General features: G+C 45.8%; 1 protein-coding gene across 3 annotated transcripts in view; it reads right to left on the bottom strand.

Moving 5' to 3' along the window:
• The window catches only part of ZHX2 (zinc fingers and homeoboxes 2), an 81830-nt gene that overhangs the window by 27474 nt on the left and 33690 nt on the right, over positions 1-20666 (bottom strand). For 2 of the 3 annotated variants that reach the window (XM_068237974.1, XM_068237975.1), the window contains exon 2: positions 13113-13185. The gene's annotated coding sequence lies outside the window, so the exon portion shown is untranslated. Of the gene's footprint in view, positions 1-6088; positions 6110-13112; positions 13186-20666 lie in introns of those variants that run through there. The other variant, XM_068237977.1, reaches the window with a different exon arrangement.

The raw sequence follows: 20666 nt of genomic DNA, 5'->3' as shown, positions 1-20666 counted from the left end.
CGCACATAATGCAAGTCTATGGGCCGCATGTAAAAACGCATATACTTGCGCTCTGCAATGTGCGTTTTTAAAAACGCTGTTTTTGTTGCATATTTTTCAAAAACGCACATAACGAAATTCAATGGTGATGCAGAGGTATTCCGTTTTAGTGTGTTTTGTATGCGTTTTTGTTTTTAAACAAGTTTGATGATGTACAGTATTTCCGCTTTCTGTTGACTTCCTAGTAATTTGCATAAAACGCATTAAAAAACGCATGCAAATCGATTTATATATTGGAAGCGCAAACGCATTAAACCGCACGCAAAACGCATGTGTGGGAAAAAATACAAACGCACATAAAACGCACCAAAAACACTACGTTTTCCTCCACTGCCTAGTGTTTTCCCATCCAGAGACTGTCGCAGAGAAGCAGCGATATACATCTCACCACCGGGCGGAGCTGCTCCACTCATACTGTTCACTCTGTGGAAAACGCCACTTCCTCCATAGAATGTGCCCTGGGCTAATGTATACTATATACAGGATGCAAGCATTTATGATAATGGAATTAAGGCGTGGCTCCTGGTAGGCGGGGTTAAAGGGACACTTAAGTCAAACACAAAAAAAAAAAAAAAGAGTTTAACTCACCTAGGGCTTCCAATAGCCCCCTGCAGCTGTCCGGTGCCCTCGCCATCTCCCTCCGATCCTCCTGGCCCCGCTGGCAGCCACTTCCTGTTTCGGTGACAGGAGCTGACAGGCTGGGGACGCGAGTGATTCTTCGCGTTCCTGGCCACAATAGCGCCATCTATGCTACTATAGCATATATTATATACCATATAACAGCATAGAGGGTGCTGGGAACGCGAAGAATCACTCGCGTCCCCAACCTGTCAGCTCCTGTCACCAAAACAGGAAGTGGCTACTGCCGGGGCCAGGAGGATCGGAGGGAGACTGCGAGGGCACCAGACAGCTGCAGGGGGCTATTGGAAGCCCTAGGTGAGTTAAACTCTTTTTTTTTGTGTTTGACTTAAGTGTCCCTTTAATGAAGAGGGGAACCTTTCGAATTAAAGCGGACCTGAACTCAGAACTTCCTCTCTGCTCTAAAAAGATAAACACCAGCATAACAACCTTTAAAGAAAAACATTTCTTTTTTTTTTTACAGCTGATACAAATACTGCAATAAATCTAAAGTGTGTCTACTTCCTGCTTTCATGGAGCAGACATAGGGTTAACATCCTGTGTTCATAAATTCTCTTCCACAGCAGTCAGGTGACACAGCTGAGAGATCAAATTACACTTGTGATTAGTCACAGATGAGGGAGAATTAGATGGGCTAAACTCTCTAAATACATACAGGGCACATTTCTCACTGCTTTCCTTCTGTCCTGTGCAAGAGTTCAGGTCTACTTAACGGGGAAGGATTTGTGGCTTTAGTGAGGAAATTTGCTCATCAGGCAGGGTTTCTTAGAGACGCGGCGTACAATTCTCAGCAGAGGTGGTGAAGATTGGCAGAGCTCCCTCTAGTGTGTGTAGGAAGCTTATCATGGCGAGAGAGCTAAAGCAATATAAACCACGCTTCATGCCGCAGTCTAAACCAAGACTGTAGTTCAGTAAGCCAGCACCTATTCAGTAGGAGACCTTGGGCCAGTCTCCCTAACACTGCTACTGCCTATAGAGCGCGTCCTTGTGGCTGCTGCTCTGGCGCTTTGAGTCCGCCAGGAGAAAAGCGTGATATAAGTGTTCTGTGTTTGTTAGAGAGCAGGCCATACAAGCATTGATTTTGCCACAAAAATCAATCAAAATTACAATGGCAGATGCTGGAAATCTATAACACTGTGTGCCACACCAATCATAATTTTGATTGATTTGTGTCAAAAATCGATTGAAATTACTATCGGACCAAAAACAAAATTTTGTCTCGAGCGGACATAGCAGTAGATCGATGACCATAGTGTTGCAGTGTGTAATGGTGAAATCGATTCAAAATCCATATGCAGTGCATGCAGGGGATTAGATTTCTTTCTGATCATATTCAGACTAGAGAAAGACTGATTTGTTTGCCACATTAAGAGATAGACGCCCCTTCAATGCTGTAGTTTAAAACACTTGTTAAAACAAAGCAAAATGACAGCATTAAAAAAAAAAAAAATTAAAAAAAATACACATTTACCTTAGAGACTAAGCTTTTTATATCCATGTCATGAGGGTATATTACTGTTAGTTTTGCAAATAAGGGCGTGCAATTATTGATGAAGTTAAAAGAAACACAAAACTAAAAAAATAAACCTTTAGTTCCAAATAAAAAAAAAAAAAAAAAATTGTGGACATACACTGTACTAAGGACATCTTTTAAAGGTTGTAATAGCCAGGATAAATGGGCAAATACGATTGGTGTTTTTTTTTTTTAACTATAAACAAAAAGGCTGATAACCGAGAAATATTTACTTTTTTTCAATATTTTTTTTTCTTACTCCCTTTAAAATGCATTAAAATATATTTGTTTTAGCATCAGAAAAACGCCCTGTAGCGATTTACTGCTGCCTATTGGTATGTAACCCGCCCTCCCATCGAAACATAGCCTAGGCTGATTATTATTATGCTAATTTAGACTAAAGTTCCCCTTTGAGCACAGTAACACTTATTATAGCCTAGCCACTCTTGGTTCATAAAAAGCCCTCCTCGCTGAAGCAATCTACACTCTGATGTGTCTCACAAAATGGCTGCCTTTGTGGTGTGGGAGTGACAGGTACACTTTGGCAGGAAGAGGAGCTTGGCTCTGCTCATCCGTACGCGGCGTCGCTGATTCAACCTGCGGACTAATGAGCGTAGCGCCAGCCGGGCTGCGGGAGGAAGATGAGGTCATACTGCAGAACACAGCAGTGTGCAATTAACTACCACAGGGCGCTGTCACAGGACGACGCTGACGCACGGAGAGGACGGCGCCCGAGAACAGGCAATGCATTTAACCCTTTCCTCAAACTACAAATTCAAAGAAAAAAAAAAGTTGTCGCAATGCTTTTAGTTAATGTAGTTTCCCAGGGGGAGAAAATAAAAAGTGCGCTCCCGCCCAGACAATGGCTGCCAGGCTAGGCCGCTCGCTGGCGGTGGATGCACCACAAATCGATTTTCCGCAGAAGCTCAGGCAGGAATAATATATCGCTATGGAGACGGCGCAGGCCTCATGCGAGTGAATAGCACAGCTCAGTGGATTACGTGCGCCGCGTCCTCTTTCTGTCCCTTCGCTGAACCGTCCCTGGGGTCAAATTCATTACTTCTTCCCTTGAAGGAATTATTCAGCAACATCCAGCCGCAAACTCTGCAAATCGCCACTCTCTTCCATCGCGCGGTTTTACAGGAATGTGACGCCGGGTACAGAAACCACACAGCATTGCCTTCCATGGAGCCGCTGCACAACATGAGGGCTAAAGCATGGGTAAAAAAAAAAGCGAGCGGGTGTGTTATGAATTTAAGGTGAGAGTGATATGGAGGCTGCTATTTTTACTTCCTTTTAAACAATACCAGTTGCCTGGCTATCTTGCTGATCCCCTACCTCTGATGCTTTCAGCCATAGGCCCTGAACAAGCATGCAGCAGAACAGGTGTTTCTAACATTGTCAGATCTGACAAGATTAGCTGCATGCTTGTTTCTGGTGTGATTCAGACACTACTGCATCCAAATAGATCAGCAGTGCAGCCAGGTAACTTGTATTGTTTATTACTCACCTCGGGTTCACTTAAAGGACAACTGAAATGAGAAGAATATAGAGGCTGCCATATTTGTTTCCTTTTAAACAATACCAGTTGCCTGGCAGCCCCGCTGGTCTATTTGGCTGCAGTACTGTGTGTAAATCACACGAGAAACAAGTATGCAGCTAATCTTGTCAGATCTGACAAATGTCAGAAACGCCTGCTGCATGCTTGTTCAGGGTCGGTGGCTAAAAGGATTAGAGGCAAAGGATTAGAAGGACAGCCAGGCAACTGGTATTGCTTAAAGGAGAACTGAAGAGAGGTATATGGAGGCTGCCATGTGCATTTCCTTTTAATCAATACCAGTTGCCTGGCAGCCCTTCTGATCCTCCGCCTCTAATACTATTAGCCACAGCCCCTGAACAAGCATGCAGCAGATCAGGTGTTTCAGACTTTAAAGTCAGATCTGACAAGACTAGCTGCATGCTTGTTTCTGGTGTGATTCAGATACTACTGCAGAAAAATAGACCAGCAGGGCTGCCAGGCAACTGGTATTGCTTAAAAGGAAATACACGTGACAGCCTCCATATACCTGTCTCTTCAGTTCTCCTTTAAAAGGAAATAACCATGGCAGCCTCCATATCCATCTCGTGTCAGTTGTCCTTTAAAAACATACCAGAACAGAGCAATATGGAAGCTGGGGTATTCCTTTCCTTTTAATGCACATTGCCTGGCTGTCCTGCCGATCCTCTGCCTCTAATACTTTTAGCCATAGACCCTGAACAAGCATGCAGATCATATAATTCTGACTTAAGTCTGACTGGTTTAGCCGCATGCTTGTTTCAGGTGTGTGATCCAGACACTACTGCAGCCAAACAGACCAGCAGGACTGCCAGGCAACTGGTATTGCTTAAAAGGAAATAAATATGGCAGCCTCCATGTGTCTCACACTTCAGTTGTTTGGAAGGGAGAGGATGGGGCAGGCAGCTGTAAGTCACTGAGGGAGAGAGAAGGATTTGTTAAAGAGTAACTGTCAGGCTGCAGAAGCTAATTTAAACCTCTATTCTCCTGTGTTAAACAGTTTAGAAGGAAGCCCAAAAGCCATTAGTGAAGATAAAAATCTCAGTTACCTTTGATGTGTGCTTATCAGCAAACTGTTAGACCTAAGACCTAAGCAGGACGCAAGCCGCATACTATACTGCAAAGCATTCTGGGGCCCTCCCCTCGGCTGCTAATGAGACGTTACAGCAGCTTGTAATCAGTCCAGCGCACAGCACTGATAAATCTCCGGGCAGAGTACACTGCAGGAGTCAGCTATTGTTCCTAGCCACATGGCTCATTAATATTCACTGCACACTGTGTTATTTAGTACCAGCTTTTCTGTGATCAGGAAGCAGGCAGGACATGACGACACATTTGACAGAAATACATGGAGTCTGCCATGAGCTGTCAGGAGCATCTATCTCTGCATATACTATATACAAATTCTGTGAAATCCAAACGTGGACAGTGAAATGCATATGTAATGTAAGTACAGCCAATCTTTAGCTACTGATATATGTGTTTATTTTCTCTGAGACCTTATACCTAACAGCTACTCTTTAAGCAGCTTTTTTTCACTTTGAAAAGGTGAAATCATGATTATATTTTGCAATGGACCGTAGCACAGACCTCTGTACTATCTCTAGAGCAGCCAATTATTATTATTAAAGGGGCACTATGGCGAAAAATTGTAAAATGTAAATTATGTGCAAACATACACAAATAAGAAGTACCGTTTTTCCAGAGTAAAATGAGCCATAAATTACTTTTCTCCTATGTTGCTGTCACTTACAGTAGGAAGTAGAATTCTGACAGAAGCCACAGGTTTTGGACTATTCAATCTCTTCATGGGGGATTTATTTATTTTCAAAAGCAGTTAGTGAATGGCAGTTGCTCTGTCCAACTGCCAAAAAACTGTGTAGGGAGCAGGGAGGCTGGCCAGCATCAGTGTTTAAATCCTTTTAGGGAATGCATTTATAAAGAATAAAAACCTTGCTGAAAACTAGTCCGAAACCTGTCACTTCTGTCAGATTTCTACTACTAACTGTAAGTGACAGCAACATAGGAGAAAAGTAATTTATGGCTCATTTTACTGTGGAAAAAACGTACTTCTTATTTGTTTATATTTGCACATTTTAAATTTTACAATTTTTCGCCATAGTGCCCCTTTAAGTTACAGTTTCACTACCGGAGTGATCCCGGATCTCTACACTGCGACTCCTGGCATCACGGTGGTATATTTCCATGGTGGTGACACATACCAGGTCCCCGCAGATGGCTGCAGAATTTCTCACATAAACACAAGCTGCTGCTGCCTAGTTTAGTCAGGAAATCGCCTCAGACGTAACCCAGCGCCAATACCAAGCAAAGGGCAAACGTACCTGCCACAAACAGATCGATTATTGGAATAACGGACCCCGCAACCTTCCCAGAGAGATCTGGTACCCTCTATCCGAGGACCACAAAACCTTCACTTTAGTGAGCCAGGCGACAGCTCTTCTTGACGACAATTTAACAGCTTTTTACTGGTTGCCAAACTGTGGGTGGGGCTTAGCTCCAAGCCAGATAAGCCAAGGCAAACCCTAACTGTCCCTGCGTCATCCTCTTTCACTGTGAGTGACTGTTTTTTTGTACTGCGCATGTGTGCAGTACAGTCAACCCTTGGGACAGGACGACAGGCCAGGGAGCAGGGCGGGCGTGTGCTTTAAAGAAAACCTGAACTGAAAATGAAAAGTCAAAATAAGCATACACAAGTCATACTTACCTTCCATGTAGTCTACTCCTCAGTGTCTTTCTCCTGTCCCACGTCCTGTTTGTTCACTGTGATCAAGGGAATTTTCCGTCCTCCATTTTGAAAATGGCCATTACCCACAACAGCCTTCTGGTCAGCACACAGTTAAACTGTAACATCGCCCACTTGAGCCATAGGGAAACATGGACATTACCCAGTACTTCAGTTATCCTCTCAGCTATAACTGACAGCAACTGATATTTGAGATGACAAAATATTGTCAGAACTGGAAGGGATTATTGTCAGAAGAAAATGGTGAGCTTCGGAGAGGAACTGATGGCGAGGTAACTATGCAATGTTCATTTGAAGTTACCGCATGTGTTTATTTTAAATATTTTTACTCAGTACAGGTTCTCTTTAAGCGGGCTTAGGTAGACTAGTTATAAATAAAAATATAAATAGAAAAGATGCCAATTAATGGTACAATTTTTAATTAAAAATGCAATCTTTGGACGCATTTTTTACTATCGTAATTAAGCGGAAGGTAATTATCGATTGTTCCTATAAAAGCGGGCCAATTAGGACATTTTCTCTCTTTAGATACTATCATAAAATCCAACTTTTGAAACCATTACATTTTTCTGTTCCAATCGACCAAAGAATCGTTTTACCTCAATTTGGCACACACTGCGCAATTTTCTGTACAATTAGATCATAAAAAATGCGTCGAAACATCGTATGATCACAGGGCCCACCAGGCTCTGCACCACAATTTGGTGTGTACAAGATTAAGGTTTAGGTTTCAAGTTTATCAAGATTTTAAAGAGGATCTGTAACCTCAAAAAAATCCCCTGGGGGGTACTCACCTCGGGTAGGGGAAGCCTCCGGATCCTAATGAGGCTTCCCACGCCGTCCTCTGTCCCACGGGGGTCTCGCTGCAGCCCTCCGTGCAGCCGTGGCGTAATATTTACCTTCCTGGCTCCTGCGCAGGCACTCTGACGGCTGTCGACTCCGAACTACACAGAAATACCCGATCGCCGTCGGGTCTGCTCTACTGCGCAGGCGCAAGTTTCCGGCGCCTGCGCAGTAGAGCGGACCCGACTGAGATCGGGTATTTCCGTGTAGTTTGGAGAGGAAAGCAGCCACAGCGCCCCCGCTGGAGCCAGCAAAGGTAAATATTGAAATTACAGTCGGGCCTGTCGCCGGCTGTTCAGAGGGCTGCAGCGAGACCCCCGTGGGACAGAGGACGGCGTGGGAAGCCTCATTAGGATCCGGAGGCTTCCCCCACCCGAGGTGAGTACCCCCCAGGGGATCTTTTTCATGTTACAGAGTCTCTTTAAAGGAAACCTGTGAACAGAGGGAAAACAAAAAAGCTTTACCATGGCGGAATGCTCCCGGCCATATGATTGCGAGCGGCGCAGCAGATGCCGACCTGGTGAGATCAGTATCTGCAACGGAGGGTTACTGGGACACCGGAGCTGCGGCGAGGGACAGATAGGCTGCCAGGGGCTGAAGTGCCTCAGCCTCCCCTCAGTGCCAATGTGTGCATTTTTTAGCACAGAAATTCGCACACCAAGAAATTCCTCTGTGCCTGTACCCATTAGATGCAACCTTCAGGGCCCGTTTCCCCGAGCGCGGAAACCGGGCTGAATTGCGAGTTTCCCCGCAAGCAAACCACGTGGGGAAACTGCCATAGGAAACAATGGTGCCACCAGCCAAATCGCTTACCTTAGCGAATCAACCGACATGGCATCAGTTTCCGTATGGGATTAGTCAGCGTTCCTGCAGACCAGGAAGTGCAGCTGTGCACGGCACTAGTGGAAACAGGCTCTCACATTCAGGAAAAAACAGGGCTACTATTATTCAGACATGGCCTGCTATTTTCACATTCGCAGGCCTTTTTGTTTTCTCAGAGTTTTTGTGGTAAATAAAGTCAATCGGACTTCCTGAATCTCCTTGTAGAAAAACAGGAAGGAGAAAAAACAACAACAAAAAAAAACAAAACAACAACACAGGAATAAAACATGCGAATTCGCATTAAAAACACATACGCAAATTTGCAAGCGAAAACATGCGAATCGCATGCTTCTACTGGAATTACTTTATTGCAAACATTTTACTAATAAAGGTGCATCAGGTAAAAAAAAGTGGACCTGAAGGGCCAGTTTCTACTTGTGCGGTGCGAATCGCCATGGTAAAAATTTGCATGCGGATGCGAATTTCGCATGTGAGTGTATGCGAATTTTCATGCGAATTCACATGAATGATGCTGTATGCGAATTTAACCATGGCAGTGCCTGTGTGCTTTTCCATTGACACGAATTCGCATGAAAATTCGCATACACCCGCATAGCGGTATGCGAATTCTGATGGCTCTGCCATGCGGATTTTTCACGCGGACGAAAACGCTCAGAAATCCTGACAAGTGGAAACAGTCCCCTCCACTTCTATTGGCTATGCAAATTTGCATGCGGCAAACGCATGCGGATTCACGATAGTGGAAACGGGCCCGAACTCTTGCACAGGACACAAGGAAAACAGATTAAACCACCTTGTGTGTATATAGAGAGTTTAGCCTGTGTAATACCCACTCATCTGTGACTAATCACAAGTTGTAATTTGATATCTCAGCTCTGTCAGCTCAGGAATCTCAGCAGAGCAGCTAGTATGTAAACACATGATGTTAACAATAGGCCTTCTTCCATGAAAGCAGGAAGTAAAAACATTGCAGATTTATTGCAGGAATTGTATCAGCTGCTACAAAGAAATGTTTTTTACTGTAAAGGTTATTGTACCAAAACCAGTCCAGCAATTGCTCTCTTGCATGCGTTTTTCATGGAGCGTTAGGTGTAGCGAGCCTATAGGACACGGCAGGCGTCCCCAGAGCATGACAAGTCTGTGGCGACGCCAGGACTGCGTGACGGAAGGTGAAGTGTTTAGCAGCTGCAGGAAGATGTAACGAAGCAGAATGTAATGAGGGAAAGTAGGTCATGGCCTGAGCGAGAGACTTGTAGACAAGGAGATCTCTCCTGACAGGTCCGGCGTGCGGCGACAGATAGAATCTGCCCCCAGTCCAGGCCGAAGGATCGGCCATCTTCTCCTGTCAGAGGAGCGTGGCCCAGCACTACCATGTGGTGTACAGACCGCCTGCAGCCGCCACCCGTCTCACCAGAGACACTGGCGATATCCAGTCACGGGCTGAGGATTATGGGAACCGCAGTATAACGGGGGATGGGGTCATATTCTCTGCCAGGCCTGAAGGGCACTGGAAGGAAAAGGTTAAAAGGGCCTATACAGTCACAATTACAATTTCCATTGATCCTCTTCCAATATAAAAAGTTATAATTACCTGCCAGGTCATTTCTTTTGAGTCCATCCCAGACCCTCATGTCCACACCTTCCACAGCATAGCCCGTCCCTTGCAGCAAAGTGCCTCAGCGCTTTCTCCATCTTGAGTACATAGTCATGTCACTGACTGTCCTCAGAGGAGCTTACAATCTAATCCCTACCATAGTCATAGTCTAATGTCCCACTATATTACTATTAGGTATTTATATAGCACTGAACTCTTCAGCAGCACTGTACAGAGCACATAGTCATGTCACTGACTGTCCTCAGAGGAGCTCACAATCTAATCCTACCATAGCCATAGTCTAATGTCCTACCATATTAATTATTATTATTATGTATTTATAATAGCACTGACCTCTTCTGCAGCACATTACCGCCGCCCTACGCCTTTTAGTTTTCGCTATTTTCGCGATTGAAATTGCCGCGGCCGCAATTTCAATCGCGAAAATAGCGAAAACAGCGAAAACTAAAAGGCGTAGGTCGGCGGTTTATATATCATTGGAAAGAGGAGAAAGAGCTTTAAAATGATATGCATCTTTCCATAGTTTCTGCACTGCTCGGAGTCCCTTTAAAAGTTTTATACATACCTGGGGCTTCCTCCAGCCCCATTCGCTTGGATCGCTCCCACACCGCTAGTCTGAGCAAGCGCAGTGCCTGCACAGTACCATTTTCCGCCAGAGACGAGGGTGCGCACCGCACTTGTTCAGAATGGCGGAGTTGGAGCAATCCCTGCAGATGGGGCTGGAGGAAACCCCAGGTATGTATAACATTTATATATGCTCAGCTCTGGTTTCCTTTAACTCTCCCTCAGAGGGGCTCACATTCTAATCCCTGCCATAGTTATATGCCTATTGATGTATCGTGTAGTGTATGTATGTAGTCTAGGGACAATTTTTAGGGGGAAGCCAATTAACTTATCTGTAGGTTTTTGGGATGTGGGATGCAACCAGAGTGCCCGAAGGAAACCCACACAGACATGGGGAGAATGAACAAACTCCTTACAGATGTTGCCCAGGCTGGGATTCAAACCAGAAATTCAGCACTGCAAAGCGAAAGCGCCAACCAATATGCCACCGTGCTGCCCGAGTTCCGGATAACGGGGACTTTGCTGTACAATTGTCACAAGCTCTGAGCCCCACTTAAAGGGGCCAGTCCAGCAAAAAAGAACTTAAAGTGGACCCAAATTAAAAATACAAGCTTTCCGAAATAAATCTATTTTCTAAATTATAATAATAAATAGCAGCTTTTTTCAGCTGTGTGATGACAAATATAAAATATTTTACATTTATTGAAGTAGCCCCTCCCTTCCTTTCATATTGCCGGGACAGAATCTGGCAGACTGGTGGAGTAGGAGGTGTCCAGCAAAGGAGGAATTGCTAATGGCTGCCACCTGTATAACCCTAGTTATGAAAAGAGGAGGGTGAAAAGCATGCACTGAAATGCTCATAGGCTTGAAGGAGTGTTTATCTCTGCATGTGTCAGGGTGATGCAGCTAAATATTTTGAATTAAAAAAATGTTTGGTTTGGGTCCGCTTTAAGCAGGTAAAATCTGACAGAACTATTGGACTAGTCCAGTTCTTCATGAGGGATTCTCAGGGTTTTCTTTGATTTCAAAAGTATTTTCTGGATGGCAGTTGCTAGTGTAACTAACAAAACAGTGTGCACGTGAGTAGGGAGGCGGGCTGGTATCTTACTGTTTTGGCAGTTAAACTGCTGTTCAGGAAATGCTTCTGAAAACAAAGAAAGTCCTAAGAATCCCCCATGAGGAGCTGGACTAGTCCAAAACCTGTTGGTTCTGTCAGAATTTAAACTACTTACTCTTTTTCGCTAGAGTGGTCCTTTAAGCTGGCCGGGGTCTGAGCACTGCGTCTGGAGGGACGGGGTTCTACAGCAGAGTTCAGGTGAAACAACCTCATTTTCATGTTTTTTTCGCTTTGGAAATACCCAGACACCATTTAAATATTAACAATAAGAAAACACAACCACAGAACGATCCTGGCAGCCAGCGCTGGATTTACTCTGGGAAGAGTACAAACTCCACTGTCGCCCTTCAGAGTCAGCAGCTCTGAAACCCGGAAATTTCCATGACATCATCGCAGCCCAAAAGAATGATGTCAGACAGCTGCCTGCGAGGAGGACATTAACCGCCTTGAATAAGGTTGCGACACCGACCTTTCCCCTTTCCCGAGATGCTCTGAGCTAATGACAACGCTGCCCAAGCAAACTGCCAGAAATCATACAGATGGGAAACCTGGCATACAACAGGACAGAAGGGCAAGTTCATGATAAACATCCAATGGAATGGAAAAACATTACAAACTGAGGCCCTCTCGATCGACACCTTGATTTGAAACAGTTCTTTCATTAAAGAGAACCTGAACTGAGTAAAATTATTTAAAATAAACACTTGATGTAGCTGCAAATATTACATACTTACCATCAGTTCCTCTCAGAAGCTCACCATTTTCTTAAGGTGGCCATACACTAAAATTTTTCATTTTTTTCGATTAGATAATTTAGTTTGATTATTCCGTTAGATCGAATATAAAGATTTTTCCAGCATGTCCGATCAGATTTTTCTCGGAAAAACTGGGATAATCGTTTGATTTTCTTGATGGAAAAAAAATTTCAACCTTCATGCGATTCGATCATTTAGATCGAATAAACGGGAAAATCGAACGTTTTTATCATATCATGTATGGGCATCATTACAGTGATCCCTTCCAGTTCTCATAATATTTTGTCGGAACTGAAATAAGTCAGTTCTCTATGCAAAAGCGCTTCTCTGAGCCATTCAGCCCACTAGGTGGGATACAGTCCTGCTTTCTAAAGCACTTAAACAGCCAAGGAACAGGGAGAGACAGCTTGAGATACTGTTTTACCAGGGCTGTGGAGTCGGAGCAATTTTGGGTACCGGGAGTCGGTGGTTTCAATAAACTGAGGAGCCGGATGATTTTTGAACCAAATCCATAGCCTTTGTAAAAATTAGTCAGAGTAGAGGCGTCAGAGTAATTTTGGGTACCTGGAGTCGGACGTTTCATAAACTGAGAAGTCCGAGTCGGATGATTTTTGCACTGACTCCACAGAGTTATTTCTGCTTTGCTTTATAGCTTACAAAACAGATTGTGTCAGAGCTTCAGACTTCTCACAAAACAAGTCATATGGTGTCCGGTAGGCTCTTTGTGAACATTGCGTTTCAATGGACCTTGTATCTCCTTCCACCTTAGTAAAGAATACATCCAAAGGATTGCTGGGGCAGTAATGGTGACAGCATCATATGGTATCTGGGGAGCTTCAGCAGCAAAAACAGAATGATGACATACCTCAGATCATAGCTTGGGTATGATGGGTGCGTATTCGATACATCAGGGGATATTCCATGGCCTTGTACACAGGCTGTAGGAAAAATTAGAGATAAGAATTAGTAAAAGAACTGATGTAGCAAATACAATATTACTGTCTTTAAAGAATAACTGTAGTGAAAAGAATGAATAAAATTGCTTATTTTTTACAATACAGTATTCATTTACAGATTATTTAGTCAGTGTTTGCCTATTGAAAAAAAAAATGTAAATCCCCAATTAACATTCTAAAATGTATCACTGCTGGTGGCTTTTTAGTTCTGCCAGGTGATCTGTACGGAAGGTTTGTTACTGAGATTTCTACGCACAGAGGTAGATACTGCTTGCTTGGCAGGTGGGAAAAGCCGTCATTTCCCACAATGCAATGAGGTTCAGAGACAGGAAACTGTCAGGACCATGGTCATGACATCATACTGTGGGAGGGGTTTCACCACAATATGAACAGCCAAACAGACCCCTTTGATCTATTTTAGAAAAGAAAAAGATCAGCAGGGCTGCCAGGCAACTGGTATTGTTCAAAAGGAAATAAATATGGCAGCCTCCATAGGTCTCACACCTCGGGTTCCTTTTAAGGCTCAGTGTAGTAACCCCAAACTGGAACTGCTGCCAAACATTTTGCCCCCCAATAAGGTCCGTACACACGCTAGATAAAAGTTGTCGCACACAAACAAGCAATGTCCTATTACCCAGCAAAAGAATTCGCAAGTTTCTCAAACACATATATGTAAAAAGGTCACCGGGTAAATTGGGCGCAGGGTGAAGCCAAAGAACGGATCACCTGCTACTGCAAATTTCCCAGCGGTGTTCATTACTATTTCCCCTCCAAGGCACCATGCAGTGAGGGTAAGGTGCAATTCGGCTTCCAGCTATCGCTGGCGTACGAATTGCGCCTTTTTATCAGAATTTGGGCTTGGTCTTTTGTTGGCGCCCAAATGACTCACTGAGCGCTGCTATAGCGGTAATTCACATTAACCACTTGACGACCAGGGGATCTCTGTCTGATCTGTGCTGCGTGAGCTCTCCAGCCCGCAGCACAGATCAGGATTATGCCAGGGCGATCAGACTTCCCCCCCCCCCCCTTTTTCCCCACTAGGGGGATGTCCTGCTGGGGGGGTCTGATCGCCACCGGCTTGCTGCGCTTTGCGGGCTCTTCAAAGCCCCCCTCCGCAGCGTTTTCGGCGCTCCCTCCCTCTCCCTCCCCCTCCCCCTCTGAGTGGCGCAGGACGAATATCCGCCTGCGCATTGTAGGATAGGCTTCAGCCTATCATATGCCGGCGATCCCTGGCCAATCAGGGCCAATCAGAGGCCGGGGATCACCGATCTGCCTTACGGCACTGCTGCGCAGCAGCGCTGTATGATTTCTTCCCCGCGTGTTTACATTTTGCCGGCGAGCCGCGATCGGCAGCTCTCCGTCTGTTCACGGAGACATCCTCCGTGAACGTACATGGAAAGGCCGTTTCCAAGAAAACCCGCAGACAACCAGTTTACGCCAATCGGCGTTAGCTGGTCGTCAAGAGGTTAACCTCCATAGCGTTCTGATTTTTACCTATTTTTTTTATCATGTAGCAAGCCTAGCGCTAGCTACATGATTCCCCCCTCCCTGTGGCATCCCTCCCTGCCCTCCGATCGCCGCCGGCGATCATATCAAACAGGAAATCCCGTTCTGAACGAGATTTCCTGTATGGGCTTCTCCCATCGCCATGGCGACGATCGGAATGACATGACGTCAGGGGGAGTCCCGATCCACCCCATAGTGCAGCCGGGCAGTGATTGGCCAGGCTGCGCAGGGGGTCTGCGGGGGGGGGGGGGGGGGGGGGGGCCTCTTTCGTGGCGGGTAGCGGCGGATCGGAACAAACACGCAGCTAGCAAAGTGCTAGCTGCGTGTTTGAAACAATTATGCAAGTCGGCCCACCAGGGCCTAAGCAATCTACCGCGGCATTACTGGACAAGCTGAGCTCGTCCGTAACGGTGAGATGGTTTAGTCCTTAAAGCGGATCCGAGATGAACAACTAACCATAACAAGTAACTTTGTCTATACAGGTAGTCCCCGGTTAACGAACGAGATAGGGACTGTGGGTTCGTTTTTAACCTGAATCTATTCTTAAGACGGAACATTGGGCCATCTCTGTCCCCTGTAAGTCCTCAATGTCCCCCTGTGCCTTCAATGTTCCCCTGTGCCTCCAGTGTCCCCCTGTGACCCTTGTAACTGGTTATACAAGTTTAAAAGCCAATTTTTTAAAAATTGATTTTCTCAAAAACTACAAGTCCAATTCGAAAAAAATGTTTTGACTTGTTCCCATGGAAACACAGAATCCATGTTGTTCGTATTGGCGGGGTCGTTCATAAGTCGGGCGTTCGTAAGTTGGGGACTCACTGTATAGCTTATCTAAAGTTTAGATAGTTTACACAGCAAATCTAGCGGCAAACAGCTTTAATAGAAAATTATTATTTCTTCCTGTGATACAATGACAGCAGCCATGTTGTTTGTAAACATTACACAGAGGCAGGCTTATCTGCATCCTGAGCAAAAAAAAAAAAAAAAAAACCTAATCCCCCCCCTCCTCCCTCTGAAATCTCTGGCTAGTAATACCTCCTCCTCCTGCCCAGACTGAGCTCCCATGAGCCCTTGCTACTGTCTGATAATGCCTTGGTTCTCTGAAAACCTGTGGGCGTGGCTTGTTTAGTTTATAGGGAATTAAGAGTATTAAAACAAAAACTAAAAATTTGGCTTGAGGAATGCCCTATAAACTATATGAAAGGAACACAATTATGCAATGAGTAAAAGTTCATCTAGGATCCACTTTAAAGAGGAACGGTCGCAAAACTCTTACGATTTAAAAACACATACAAATACGAAGTACATTTCTTCCAGAGTAAAATGAGCCATAAATGACTGTTCTCCTATGGTGCTGTCACTTACAGTAGGTAGTAGAAATCTGACATTACCGACAGGTTTTGTTAGTCCATATCCTTATGGGGGTTTCTCAGCATGGCCTTTATGCTTTATAAAGATATTCCCTGAAAAAGATTTATACAATGATACTGGCCAGCCTCCCTGCTCACCGTACAGTACACTTCTTTGGCAGTTGGACAGAGCAACTGCCATTCCCTAAGTGCTTTTAAAAATAAAGAAAACCCTGAGAAACCCCCCATTGAGAAGATGGACTAGTCCAAAATCTGTAAATGTCATATTTCTACTACTTACGGTAAGTGACAGCAACGTAGGAGAAAAGTCATTTATGGCTCATTTTACTCTGGAAGAAATGTACTTATTTCTATAGGTTTACACGTATTAAGATTTTCGCAATCAGAGGTCCTTCTATTACAAAATGACGCCCTGTGTGTGTATGGGTAGTGCAGACCACACCTCCCTTGCCCCGGTGTCTGCCTCTGTTTAGCTGTAAAGTGGCCAGTTCCTAAGTACAGGTCAGCATGCGTGCGTGCTCTCTGACATGTTCATAATATGTTGCGCATGCGCAGTAGGTTTTCCTGCACGAGTGCACTTCCGCCTACATACTGCGCATGTGCCGACCTGGACTTCGGAACAGGCCACTTTACAGCTAAACAGAGGCAGACACCAGGGCAAGGGAGGTGCCTTAAGCTCCTGCACTACTCCCCATACACACACACACAGCATCATTTTTGCAATATGTTCTGGACTAATGTATCCTTTAAAGAGAACCTGTACTGAGTAAAAATATTTAAAATAAACACATGAGGTAACTTCAAATGAAAATTACAGAGTTACCTTGCCATCAGTTCCTCTCAGAAGCTCACCATTTTCTTCTGACAATAATCCCATCCAGTTCTGACAATATTTTGTCAGATCTGAAATATATCAGTTGCTGTCAGTAAAATATCAGTTGCTGTCAGTTATAGCTGAGAGGAAAACGGATGTACCAGGCAATGTCCATGTTTCCCTATGGCTCAAGTGGGCGATGTTACAGTTTAACTGTGTGCTGACCAGAAAGCTGTTATGGGTAATGGCTATTTTCAAAATGGAGGACGGAAAATTCCCTTGATCATAGTGAACAAATAGGACGCAGGACAGGAGAAAGACACTGAGGAGTAGACTACATGGAAGGTAAGTATGACTTGTGCAGGCCTATTTTGACTTTTATTTTCAGTACAGGTTTTCTTTAAGGCCTATGGCGGCACCAAAATGTCCTCGGCTGTGTGGCGCTTTTTTTTAACCTGTTTAATTTCTACGCCAGCATCAAATGGCTAAAAGTCGATGAGATTTCATTTGTGTGGTCACATGCAAAGCAAGGGATACTACTAAAATCACAGGGAAGCTAGCCGGTCAACACCTCAGACAGTAAAACGATAATCACATAAAAACAACAAACGGTTCACATTTCACCTTGATATAGTTTGCCTGGTTTGCCTTTGGTCATTCTATAGAATGAATGCTTGTAATATGCACATAAAGATAGCATATGAAGAAAAAAAACGAAACACTACACACAATCCGATCTACTTTTTTGGCTGTTTATACTGAGCCTCTTTCCCTCCTCCTCATTCCCTGTATTCAGCTTGTGATGTGCTAATTAGCCGTGTGACTCTTTAGCACTATAAAGCTGAAAGGGGTGCTTTATTCAACTCCCTTCCAAAACATCCTCCAACCATCCATGGTGAGGCGGCCTAGTCAACAATTCCTCCTCACCTATTGTAGGGAGGGGGTATTTCTCCCATCCCCCAGCAGCAGTGAGGAGCACAAGTCATGTGATGTATTAGAGCAATGAGGCTAGTCGGACACCGGTGTGTGAGGGTCATGAGACACGTAAGCCCCATTGTTCTGTTGCCCACAGGAACTAGTGGCTGGTGGGACACGCAGGCACCATGGCTGGGTTGGTCGGGGGAACTAGTGGCCGGTGGGACACGCAGGTACCATGGCTGGGTTGGTCGGGGGAACTAGTGGCCGGTGGGACACGCAGGCACCATGGCTGGGTTGGTCGGGGGAACTAGTGGCCGGTGGGACACGCAGGCACCATGGCTGGGTTGGTCGGGGGAACTAGTGGCCGGTGGGACACGCAGGACCCATTGCTGGGTTGGTCGGGGGAACTAGTGGGTGGTGGGACACGCAGGCCCCATTGCTGGGTTGGTCGGGGGAACTAGTGGGCGGTGGGCCACGCAGGCCCCATTGCTGGGTTGGTCGGGGGAACTAGTGGGCGGTGGGCCACGCAGGCCCCATTGCTGGGTTGGTCGGGGGAACTAGTGGGCGGTGGGCCACGCAGGCCCCATTGCTGGGTTGGTCGGGGGAATTAGTGGGCGAAGGGAGGGGCTGACCTGCTGTGCGAAGGGAGGGGCTGACCTGCTGTGCGAAGGGAGGGGCTGACCTGCTGTGCGAAGGGAGGGGCTGACCTGCTGTGCGAAGGGAGGGGCTGACCTGCTGTGCGAAGGGAGGGGCTGACCTGCTGTGCGAAGGGAGGGGCTGACCTGCTGTGCGAAGGGAGGGGCTGACCTGCTTTGGAGTCAGAGAACATAATATAGGGGATAGCCGACAACTACTGCAGGGTGTAATTTAAACAATACCTATAATGATGGATAATAAGCTGCTGCCTTTCTGCCTGGCCAGGCTTAATGTTCTGCAGTCTCCTGTCTGCCCACAGTCATGCAGTGACTCACCCAACCCTGACATTTCTGGTCACAAACATCACATAGTAGCTTTTCCTGCTGCACGGTGGTGTGGTGCATAGTGCTCTGGCCTCACAGCGCTGGGTCCCTGCGTCAAAACTGGACCAGGACACTAGCTGCATGGAGTTTGTATGTTTTCCTCACATATCCACTCTTCTCCCATCTCCCACTGGCAGCCTGAGGCTCCACAGATCATGCGCCCCCCAGTGGGTCGGCGTCTTCTGCCCATGCGTGTGCCCAGGCATGCGTATACCATGCCGACCTTCAGAGGCTGCCAGCAGGAGACAGGAGAAGACCGGCGCTGTGGTGAGGGGGACACACGCGACTTGTAGGGGCTGGAGGAAACCCCAGGTAAGTAAAGATAGTTTTGATTCATTGCCTTGCTTGTCCTTTAAAGAAAACCATTTTTGTTACAGCGGATACAAATCCTGCAATCTGCAGTGTTTCTACTTCCTGCTTTCATGGACGCAGACAAAGGGTTAACATCCTGTGTTAAATTAGCTGCTCTGCCGAAGCAGCCAGCTGACACAGCCGAGAGATCAAATTACAGCTTGTGATTAGACAGATGAGGGTGAATTAGACAGGCTAAACTCTCTAGATATATACAGGGTGCATTGCTCTGTGTTTTCCTTCTGTCCTGTGCAAGAGTTCAGGTCCACTTTAAGGGACACCTTAGATCAGGGGTGTCAAACTCAAATACAAAGTGGGTCGAAATTGTACACTGGGACCAGGTCGCGGGCCAACCTCAATGTCTACTGGCCACCTTCCCCCTTATAAAGTTCCCTGGTGTCTACTGGACCCCCTTCAGCCCCCATACAGTTCCCTGGTGTCTAGTGGTCCTCCTGTCACTACTGTTTGGTTATTTCCCCCTTATGGCTTCCCTGATGTTCTAGGGCTTCACCTCCAATATAACTTCCCTGGTGGTCTAGAGTGCAATGTCAGGTTTTGGATAGGCACACCTTGCCGTGTTTCTGTAGTCGGGTGCTCAGCCTTGATGCAGAAGCGGCATCAGTCCAATACAAGCAATTCAAGGTCGGCTGGCACACCAGTTCAAAGTTCCAAGCAGTTTTATTGTATGCACAACATGACAATTGTTTCGGGGCCACGGAGGGTCCCCTTCATCAGATAAAGTGCAGACATACGTATGTCTGCACTTTATCTGATGAAGGGGACCCTCCGTGGCCCCGAAACAATTGTCATGTTGTGCATACAATAAAACTGCTTGGAACTTTGAACTGGTGTGCCAGCCGACCTTGAATTGCTTGGTGGTCTAGAGTGGGCCAAACATAATGCAAAGCGGGGAAACCACTTGAGGGCCAAATTTAATGGCTTGGGAGGGACATATTTGGCCCGCGGGCCGGAGTTTGACATGTATGCCTTAGATTGTAAGACAAAAAAATGAAATAAAAAATTAAAAAGGTTGCATAAAACAGGTCAGTTCAAAAGCCTTAAAAATAAACACTGTCCCTTTAAGTAACGGCCAACGCTGCAGAACACGAACGCGAAAAAGAAAATCAGCTCCGTCATTGCTCGCAGCCTCGTGACCTTCACAAATATCGCCGCACAACTGCTGCCAGCCACCTCACCAGAGCCCTGCAAGATGCCTGGGCTAAATCTGTCACAATGATTCGGGCCTATATCGGGCGCGGCCCTGCGTCTGAGGGAGCGGCAGGGATCAGCAGCGACGAGCCCCCCCGGCCAGCTGTTCCCTCACGAGGGGCCGCGGATGATCTCGGCTACAAAAACAATCCTATTCATCAGAATAATTACCGGAATGAATAAAGCTTATAATTTTAGACAGACGTTTATATTCTATAGTAACCGCGGGTCTTCAAAAATGAAATTAACAACGGTTTTCGGTAATGTTTCATTTATTAA

The sequence above is a fragment of the Hyperolius riggenbachi genome, chromosome 5, assembly GCF_040937935.1.
Source record: "Hyperolius riggenbachi isolate aHypRig1 chromosome 5, aHypRig1.pri, whole genome shotgun sequence".
NCBI classification, from domain to species: domain Eukaryota; kingdom Metazoa; phylum Chordata; class Amphibia; order Anura; family Hyperoliidae; genus Hyperolius; species Hyperolius riggenbachi.
Note: the sequence above shows the minus strand (reverse complement) of the source record. Positions and strands in the feature narration are given on the sequence as shown.